Source organism: Macaca nemestrina, chromosome 5 (genome assembly GCF_043159975.1).
Source record: "Macaca nemestrina isolate mMacNem1 chromosome 5, mMacNem.hap1, whole genome shotgun sequence".
Classification (NCBI taxonomy): domain Eukaryota; kingdom Metazoa; phylum Chordata; class Mammalia; order Primates; family Cercopithecidae; genus Macaca; species Macaca nemestrina.
Window position 1 is genome coordinate 155,171,016 of NC_092129.1, and position 9,186 is coordinate 155,180,201.

The following is a 9,186-nucleotide window of genomic DNA, read 5'->3' on the forward strand; positions in this document are numbered from 1 at the left end:
GCATTTTAAATAACAATACCAGGAGTCTGTAAGCTAAAAAGTAACTTTATATTCATTGCAAAATTTAAAATACCAGTGAATTGAAGATAAGATTAAGGTCTAAAATATTTGTACTAAATTGTAAAATACAGTTTAAAATACGCAGTTAATTTGCTTGTGGACATGTAATGGTATGTTTTTCAACAGTAATGTTATGTTAAACACTACTTTAAATGGTCACTCTAAGTAAACATAACCTTACTAGCAAGAAAAGTGAAAAATTAAGGCTTTCATGCTATCTATATCTACTACGCAAAGTCAAAAATCAAATAGAGCTTACAATGCAGCAAAATATTATTTCTAACTTCTGTGACATTAGCTGCTTCATCTCAACTCAATACTTACTATCATATCTTTATACAAACTCAAATGCTAGTTATCTTTATTATCCATAAATACAAATTAAACTAAAGAACTTCTGCACAGCAAAAGAAACTAGCAGTAGAATAAACAGACAATTTACAGAAGGGGAGAAAAGATTCACAAACTATGCATACAACAAAGGTCTAATATCCAGAATCTATAAGGAACTTAAATCAACAAACAAAACATAACCCCATTAAAAAATTAACAAATGACAAAGGATGAACAGACACTTCTCAAAAGAAGACATACAGGTGACCAATAAACATATGAAAAAATTGTTCATCATCACTAATCATCAGAGAAATGCAAATCAAAACCACAGTGAGATACCATCTCACACCAGTCAGAATGGCTGTCATTTAAAAGTCAAAAAACAACAGATATTGCAGAGGCTGAAGAGAAACGCGAACGCTTAATACACGGTTAGTGAGAATGAACATTAGTTCAGCCACTGTGGAAAGCAGTTTGGAGATTTTAGTTTGAAGAACTAAAAACAGAGCTACCACTGGACCCAGCAATTCCATTACCGCGTATTTAGTCAAAGGAAAATATATCTTTATACCAAAAGGACACAGGCACTCATGTTCATGGCAGCACTATTCACAGTAGCAGATACATAGACCCAACCTAGGTGCCCATCAGTGGTGGATTGGATAGACACAATGTGGAGCTCTGGCAGAGACCCGGGTGAGACACGCTGACCCTGGGCCTGCGGAGGGGCTGGCGGTTCAGGACCTCCCACAGCCTCTGCCCTGCAGGCTCCAGGCGCCCTCCCTGTGGCTCCCCTCGTGGGCCCAGGCCTGAAGCAGCCGTGAACCTCTCTTCCCTACCCCACCTCCGTGACTGATGGCCGCTCCTCTCTCAGCCCAGCCCCCGCCGGCCTCCAGGTCTCCCGGCCCAGCCCTGCAGGGCCTAAACTAAGCCCCTGCCGAGCCGCTAGGATGTAGCGCATTTGGGTGGCGGCCGGAGTGGCGGGCCGGGAAGCATGGCGACCGCCTCAACTCGCAGCGGAGGCCATTAGAGTGTGGAGGGCGCGGGAAGACGGGTCGCCTGCCACCAGGGCGCGGGCAGATTGAACCGCTCTGTCGCAACCGGGCGAGACCGACCTAGTCCTGACGACAAGGCACAACGGCATTAACGGCCGGAAGGTGAGCGGTGTCGCAGACAACGACGGATAGCGGCCATCTGGCCACTGGTCTTCCTTCTCTACCAGACCTGGAGGTGGGAAGAGAGAAGTGGTGGAACAACAGGCCACATTTGGCGCATTGGAGATGCCCGCTACCCTTTGGGAAGATTTAATTACTACCGTTTATAGAAGGCCTTCGTGTGTAATATGAGAAAGTGGCTCTCAACTTCCTCCGCCCCCAACTTTTAAATAGAAAACATTTGCCAAATCTAGCCCTTCTAGATGGAAAAAGGTTGTGATGTATGATAGAGTTAGAAAATCACACATCTTATAAATTCTCAGTTGTTCAAAAATAAATCATAGAAAATCGATGTCTTCTGGAAATGGCTTTTCGAAATGGAATTGTTGGACCACCTCTGGAAGCCATACCAGGAATGACAGACCCATCCACGTTTGTTCAGTGGGTTAGAGGACATGAAGAAGAAGACCTGAGAAGAAAGAGAAGGTTCTGTGCCAGACTAGTCATATTCAGAAGACTTTCTCATATTCTTTCCATTGTTTTGTGTGCATTTTATTCCCTACTACTGTATAGATCGTTGACAATGCTAAACTTTTTTGAAATGTCTAGTCTTTCTAGATGTTCTGAAGTGCCTGATATATGTTTAAACTAGAAGTAGTAAAATAACACATTTTGTAAGTATCTTTTTGTTAAAATTCGTATGAAACGTTGTTTTGGGGGAATGGCCAAACCACCAGTTGAGTACTTTGCATTGTATTATGCACTGGTTCAGGAGAGGAGGAGGAGGAGAAGGAGGCTGTGCAGAGAGCTCTGTGCCACCAGTGGACTTACAGTGAGACAATATTAACCATTGTATCTTATGTTTGTACATTTTGTTTTACTTATCTGTGTATAAAGTGTATATAGAGGAAAACAAGTCCTAATTTACATCTAGTGTTTCTAGATGTTATAGAGGTTGCCAGTGTATGACAAAAGTAGAGTTAATAAAATAATATTTTTGTATATTTGTTTTTAAATTTCTAAGGAAGATTGTCTTCTGAAAACTTGAGCATTCTTGCCTACTGGGTTGATGCAGATGGAAAGATTTCTAGGCCAGAATGTTCACATTTGGAAGACTCCTTCAAATTATAACTATTGTTACAGGTATGCAGTTTATTCAGGGCTGCAGTGTACATAGTGGACAGATTAACTTCTTACCTGAAGCCTCTAGTCTATTTAGATGTTTAGAAGGGCCCGATGTATGTTAAATGTAGAGGTAGTAAAATTTCACTTGGTAAATGTCTTTTTGTTGAAATTCATAGGAAATACTGTATTTTGGAGATTGAATTGTTAAGCCATCTTTGTAAGCAATATAGTACTGTATGTTTTGTGCATTGTGTTTTGCTCTGTATATAGCATATATAATGAACAAATGAGTCCTAATTTTGCAACATCTAGTCTCTAGATGTTAAAGAGGTTGGCAATGTATGACAAAGTACTTAGTAAAATTAGCATGTTTTGTACGCTTTGTGTTGAAATTCACAGGAAACCTTGTCTTCTGTAAATAACTTTTGGATATAAATTTGTTCAACAATTTCTAAAGCATGACACATGCCTATACTTGTCTACTGAAATAAAGGCAGAGAGAAGAAAGGAAGGAATACTTCAAGGCCAAAATGGTCATGTTTAGAAGATACCTCAGATTATAACTGTTGTTATGTGTGTGCAATTTTATTTAACAGTGCTGTGGGCCGGGCGTGGTGGCTCACGCCTGTAATCCCAGCACTTTGGGAGGCAGAGGCGAGCAGATCACTTGAGGTCAGGAGACCAACCTGGCCAACATGATGAAACCCTGTCTCTACTAAAAATACAAAAATTAGCCTGGCGTGATGGTGGGCACCTGTAGTCCCAGCTACTCAGGAGGCTGAGGCAGGAGAATCACTTGAACCCAGGAAGCGGAGCTTGCAGTGAGCTGAGATCGCGCCACTGCACTCCAACCTGGGCAACAGAGCGAGACTCCGTCTCAAAAAAAAAAAAAAAAAAAAACACACAGTGCTGTGTACACGGTGGACAAGTTATATGAAATATCTAGTCTTTCTAGATATTTGAAAGTGCTTGGTGTATTTAAAAATAGAAGTAGCAGAATAACACTTTTTAAAATATCTTTTAAAACTAATGAGAAATACTGTTTGGAACTGGCATTGTTGAACCACCTCTGTGAACAGTGTATACTCTCTGTACATGTTCATCGGATTGAGGGAGACTGGAAGGAAGATATTGCAAAAGGTGTTTTGCTAGTGTTTACTAGAAAATTTCGGCTTAATCCATTACCTATATGTTACATGCATCGCATTTAACTTTGCTATACTGTATATATTGTGTATGTAGTGGACGAAGGAGTCCTAATTTTATAATATCTAATCTAGTCTCTAGGTATTAAAGAGGTTGCCAATTTATGAGAGTTAGTTTACTAACTATTTTTGTACACTTTGTTGAAATTCATAGAAAGGCTGTCTTCTGAAAAGGACTTTTGGAAGTGAAATGATAACATCAGTTCTAAATGGCACATATATGCATATCCACTAGGTTCGTGGTGGAAAGGAGTAAGAAGGAATGAAAGATTTTAGATCAGAATGTTCCTATTTAGAAGACACTTTCAGATATAACCATTGTTACATGCGTATATAGTGGACAAATTTAAGTCCTTATTTGAAACATGTAGTCTTTCTAGTTGTTTAGAAGTGCACAAAGTATGTTAAAAGTAGAGGTAGTAAAAAACACTTAGTAGATATCCTTTTGATTCATATGAAATATTGTCTTTGGGAAATGGATCAAACCACTCATTGAGCAGTACACATTATTATATGTTGCTGGCTCAGGGAGGAAGGAGGAGCAGAAAGTGCAGAGGGTAATTGAAATACCAGTGTGTTTACAGTGAGGCATACTTTACCATTGTCCCTTATGTCTGCATTTTATTTTACTGTGCTGTGTATATAGTGCATGTAAGTGGACAAATAAGTCCTAATTTTCAACATCTTGTTTTTGTAGATATTAAGAGGTTTCTAGTGTATGACAAAAGTAGAGTTAGTAAACTACTACACTGAGCACACTTTTTTGGTAAAATTCATAGGGAAGACTGTTCTTAAAAACACAGAAAGATGCAGCCAAAGATGGCCAAATAGGAACACTTCTGGTCTGCAGCTCCCAGCAAGACTAATCCAGAAGGCAGGTAATTTCTGCATTTCCAACTGAGGTACCCTGTTCCTCTCATTGGGACTGGTTAGACAGAAGGTCAAAACCATGGGGGGCAAGCAGAAGAAGGGTGGGGCATTGCCTCACCTGAGAAGTTCAAGAGGCCAGGGGACCTCCCTCCCCTAACCGGGGGAAGCCATGAGGAACAGTGCTGCCCAGCCTGTTACTACACTTTTCCCATGGTTTTCGCAATCTGCAGATCAGGAGATTCCCTCGTATGCCTACACCACCAGGGCCCTAGGTTTCAAGCACAAAACTGGGTGGCTGTTTGGGCAGACACAGAGCTAGATGCAGGAATATTTTTCCTACCCCAGTGATGCCTGGAACCCCAGCGAGAGAGAACTATTTACTCCCCCTGGAAAGGAGGCTGAAGCCAGGGAGTCAAGTGGTCTCGCTCAGCAGGTCCCACTCCCACGGAGCCTAGCAAGCTAAGAACCACTGGCTTGAAATTCTCACTGCCAGCACAGCAGTCTGAAGTCAACCTGGGACAATTGAGCTTGGTGGGGTGAATGGCGTCTGCCATTACTAATGCTTTAGTAAGCGTTTTCCCCTGACAGTTCTAAGGAGTCTGGGAGATGCAGACTGGCAAATTCACCACAGTGCAGCAAAGCAGCTGTGGCCAGACTGCTTCTCTAGATTCCCCCTCACTGGGCAGGGTATCTCTGAAAGAAAGGTAACAGCCCCAGTCAGAGGCTTACAGACAAAACCCCCATCTGCCTGGGACAGAGCATCTGGGGAAGAGGTGGCTGTGGGTTAACTATCCTAAATATATATGCACCCAATACAGGAGCACCCCAATTCATAAAGCAAGTTCTTAGAAACCTACAAAGAGAATTAGACTCCCACACATTAATAGTGGGAAACTTTAACTCCCCACTGTCAGTATTACACAGATCAACAACACAGAAAATTAACAAGGATATTCAGGACTCAAACTCAGCTCTGGATCAAGTGGACCTAATACACATCTGCAGAGCTCTCCACTCCAAATCAAGAGAATTAAAGACAAATGTAAAACTCAAAACCATAAAAACTCTATATAAAAACCTAGGTAATATCATTCAGGACATACGCATGGGCAAAGACTTCATGACTAAAACACCAAAAGCAATGGCAAGAAAAGCCATAATTAACAAATAGGATCTAATTAAACTAAAGAGCTTCTGCACAGCTGAACACAGTGAACAGTAAACATACAGAATGAGAGAAAATTTTTGCAAACTATCTATTGGACAAAGATCTAATATCCAGAATCTGCAAGGAACTTAAACAAATTTATAAGAAAAAACCCCATCAAAAAGTGGGCAAAGGATATGAACAAACACTTCTCCAAAGAAGATATTTATGCAACCAACAAACCTATGAAGAAAAGCTCATCACCACTGGTCATTAGAGAAATGCAAATCAAAACCACAATGAGATACCATCTCACACCAGTTAGAATGGTAATTATTAAAAAGTCAGGAAACAACAGATGCTGGCGATGCTGTGGAGAAATAGGAATACTTTTACACAGTAGGTGGGAGTGTAAATTAGTTCAACCATTGTGGAAGGCAGTGTGACAATTCCTCAAGGATCTAGAGCCAGAAATACCATTTGGCCCAGCAATCCTATTACTGGGTATATACCCAAAAGATTATAAACCAATCTACTAAAAGACACATGCACACATATGTTTATTGCAGCACGATTTACAATAGCAAAGATTTGGAACTGAGCAAAATGTCCATCAATGTTAGACTGGATAAAGAAAATGTGGCACATATACAACATGGAATACTATGCAGCCATAAAAAAGGATGAGTTCATGTCCTTTGCAGGGACGTAGATGATGCTGGAAGCCATCTTTCTCAGCAAACTAACACAGGAACAGAAAACCAAACACTGCATGTTCTGACTTATAAGTGGGAGTCAAACAATGAGAATACATAGACACAGGGAGGGGAACATCACACACTGGGGCCTGTTGGGGGATGGGGAGCAAGGGAGGGATAGCATTAGGAGAAATACCTAATGTTGACGAAAGGTTGATGGGTGCAGCAAAATTTAAGCAGAGTTGAAGAGAAGAATACTACAGTTTTGCTCTTGTTGAAGACAAGAAAATATCACTTTTTTGGAGGCAAGCTGATTACCCGGTAAAGCTATGTCTTTTAAAGAGTAGGCCCTCTGATTTTACTATGTGCCCCTTGTTCATAGTACTGAACAAACTTGAAAGTTTTCATGACTTTAGATCAGCAGTCCATAACCTTTTTGGCACCAGGAACCAATTTCATGGAGATAATTTTTCCAAGACTAAGAGCAGGTGGGGATGGTTTCAGGATGATTCAAGCGCGTTACATTTATTGTGCACTTTATTTCTATTATTATTACATTGTAATATATAATAAAATGACTATACAACTCACTATAATGTGGAATCAGTGGGAACCCTGAGTTTGTTTTCATGCAACTAGATGGTCCTATCTGGGTGTGATGGGAGACAGTGACGGATCATCAGGCATTAAATTCTGACAGCTTTGAAGAGAGTAGCAGTTCTCCCAGTATGGAGTTTGGGATCCAAGAATAGACAGACTACCTCCTCAAGTGGGTCCCTGGCCCCCAAGTAGCCTAACTGGGAGGCACCTCCCAGTAGTGGCTGACTCACAACTCATACAGCCAAGTGCCCCCTAAGAGGAAGCTTCCAGAGGAACGATCAGGCAGCAACATTTGCCGTTCTGCAATATTTGCTGTTCTGCAGCCTCCGCTGGTGAGACCCAGGCAAACGGGGTCTGGAGTGGACCTCCAGCAAACTCCAACAGACCTGCAGCTGAGGGTCCTGACTGTTAAAAGGAAAACTAACAAACAGAAAGGACATCCACACCAAAACCCCATCTGTGCATCACCATCATCAAAGACCAAAGGTAGATAAAACCACAAAGATGGGGAGAAACCAGAGCAGAAAAGCTGAAAATTCTAAAAATCAGAGCACCTCGTCTACTCCAAAAGAATGCAGCTCCTTGCCAGCAATGGAACAAAGCTGGGTGAAGAATGACTTGGACCAGTTGAGAGAAGAAGGCTTCAGATGATCGGTGCTAACAAACTTCTCCAAGCTAAAGAACGACGTTCGAAACCATCACAAAGAATCTAAAAACCTTGAAAAAAGATTAAATGAATGGATAACTAGAAGAAACAGCATAGAGAAGACCTTAAATGACCTGAAGGAGCTGAAAACCAGGGCATGAGAACTATGTGATGCTTGCACAAGCTTCAGTAGCTGATTCAATCAAGTGGAAGAAAGGGTATCAGTGATTGAAGATCAAATGAATGAAATGAAGTGAGGAGTCAAGAGAAAAAAGACTAAAGAGAAACAAACAAAGCCTCGAAGAAATATGGGACTATGTGAAAAGACTAAATCTACATCTGATTGGTGTACCTGAAAGTCACGGGGAGAATGGAACCATGTTGGAAAACACGCTTCAGGATATTATCCAGGAGAACTTCCCCAACCTAGCAAGGCAGGCCAACATTCACATTCAGGAAATACAGAGAATGGCGCAAAGATACTCCTCAAGAAGAGTAACTCCAAGAGACATAATTGTCAGATTTACCAAAGTTAAAATGAAGGAAAAAAGTTAAGAGCAGTCAAAGAGAAAGGTTGGGTTACCCACAATGGGAAGCCCATCAGACTAACAGCAGATCTTTTGGCAGAAACTCTACAAGCCAGAAGAGAGTGGGGGCCAATATTCAACATTCTTAAAGAAAGGAACTTTCACCCCAGAATTTCACATCCAGTCAAACTAAGCTTCATATGTGAAGGAGAAATAAAATCCTTTACAGACAAGCAAATGCTGAGAGATATTGTCACCACCAGGCCTGCCTAACAAGAGCTCCTGAAGGAAGCACTAAACATGGAAAGGAACAACTGGTATCAACCACTGCAAAAACATGCCAAATTGTAAAGACCATCAATGCTAGGAAAAAACTACATCAACTAACGAGTGAAATAAACAGCTAATATCACAATGACAGGATCAAATTCACACATAACAATATTAACCTTAAATGTAAATAGGCTAAATGCTCCAATTAAAAGACACAGACTAGCAAATTGGATAAAGAGTCAAGATCCATCAGTGTGCAGCATTCAGGAGACCCATCTCACGTGCAGAGACACACATAGGCTCAAAATAAAGGGATGGAGGAAGATCTACCAAGCAAATGGAAGACAAGAAAAAGCAGGGGTTGCAATCCTAGTCTCTGATAAAACAGACTTTAAACCAACAAAGATCAAAAGAGACAAAGAAGGCCTTTACATAATGATAAAGGGATCAATTCACCAGGAAGAGCTAACTATCCTAAATATATATGCACCCAACACAGGAGCACCCAGATCTATAAAGCAAGTCCTTAGAGACCTACAAAGAAA